Source organism: Triticum aestivum, unplaced genomic scaffold (assembly GCF_018294505.1).
Source record: "Triticum aestivum cultivar Chinese Spring unplaced genomic scaffold, IWGSC CS RefSeq v2.1 scaffold65792, whole genome shotgun sequence".
Classification (NCBI taxonomy): domain Eukaryota; kingdom Viridiplantae; phylum Streptophyta; class Magnoliopsida; order Poales; family Poaceae; genus Triticum; species Triticum aestivum.
Genome location: NW_025230006.1, coordinates 10,437 through 11,751, shown reverse-complemented (window position 1 = coordinate 11,751; position 1,315 = coordinate 10,437). Strand labels below are relative to the sequence as shown.

The 1,315-nt window shown below is 49.8% G+C and overlaps 3 non-coding genes across 3 annotated transcripts; all 3 read right to left on the bottom strand.

Annotated features, from left to right (window-relative positions):
• Positions 1-41: 41 nt before the first annotated feature.
• LOC123175293 (5S ribosomal RNA) lies at positions 42-160 on the bottom strand. The gene has a single exon (XR_006487783.1). It is a non-coding gene; the product is annotated as a 5S ribosomal RNA (ribosomal RNA).
• A 302-nt stretch (positions 161-462) lies between these two features.
• LOC123175282 (5S ribosomal RNA) lies at positions 463-581 on the bottom strand. Its single transcript, XR_006487772.1, has one exon. It is a non-coding gene; the product is annotated as a 5S ribosomal RNA (ribosomal RNA).
• Positions 582-883: 302 nt separating this feature from the next.
• On the bottom strand, positions 884-1,002 carry LOC123175288 (5S ribosomal RNA). Its single transcript, XR_006487778.1, has one exon. It is a non-coding gene; the product is annotated as a 5S ribosomal RNA (ribosomal RNA).
• Between the last annotated feature and the right edge of the window lie 313 nt (positions 1,003-1,315).

Below are 1,315 nucleotides of genomic sequence, written 5' to 3'. Positions count from 1 at the left end.
GTGCGTTTTCATTTGCACGCGGCGCAAAAAAAATTAAAAAGGGAATGCAACACGAGGACTTCCCAGGAGGTCACCCATCCTAATACTACACTCGCCCAAGCACGCTTAACTTCGGAGTTCTGATGGCATCCGGTGCTTATGTGTTGGTATGATCGCATCCGACATGTTACCCCCGTCTTCGTCCCTTATGCTTGCCCCTCCCAGCTCCACTACACACACGATTGCACATTCCTTTGGCCGCTCCCGCTCAACTACGGAGAAGAGTTTTACCACGGTTCAACCGCACCAGTGCCTATTTACCATGGTTTCGATCCCTTTGAGAACACGCTTGCCGCCGCTAGACACGTGAATAATGAGGAGCGAGCTAAAACTTACCGTAAACGTGCAAAATAATAAAACGTGCTAAACATATGTCGCGCACGTACGTTTTGTTTTGCACGCGGCGCAAAAAAAATTAAAAAGGGAATGCAACACGAGGACTTCCCAAGAGGTCACCCATCCTAGTACTACTCTCTCCCAAGCAAGCTTAACTTCGGAGTTCTGATGGGATCCGGTGCTTTAGTGCTGGTATGATCGCATCTGACATGTTACTCCCGTCTTCGTCCCTTATGCTTGCCCCTCCCAGCTCCACTACACACACGATTACACATTCCTTTGGCCGCTCCCGCTCAACTACGGAGACGAGTTTCACCACGGTTCAACCGCACCAGTGCCTATTTACCATGGTTTCGACACCTTTCAGAACACGCTCGCCGCCGCTAGACGCGTGAATAATGAGCAGCGAGCTAAAACTTACCGTAAACGTGCAAAATAATAAAACGTGCTAAACATATGTCGCGCACGTGCGTTTTCTTTTGCACGCGGCGCAAAAAAAATTAAAAAGGGAATGCAACACGAGGACTTCCCAGGAGGTCACCCATCCTAGTACTACTCTCGCCCAAGCACGCTTAACTTCGGAGTTTTGATGGGATCCGGTGCTTTAGTGCTGGTATGATCGCATCCGACATGTTACCCCCGTCTTCGTCCCTTATGCTTGCCCCTCCCAGCTCCACTACACACACGATTGCACATTCCTTTGGCCGCTCCCGCTCAACTACGGAGACGAGTTTTACCACGGTTCAACCGCTCCAGTGCCTATTTACCATGGTTTCGACACCTTTCAGAACACGCTTGCCGCCGCTAGACGCGTGAATGATGAGCAGCGAGCTAAAACTTACTGTAAACGTGCAAAATAGTAAAACGTGCTAAACATATCCACGCTTAACTTCGGAGTTCTGATGGGATCCGGTGCTTTAGTGCTGGTATGATCGCATCC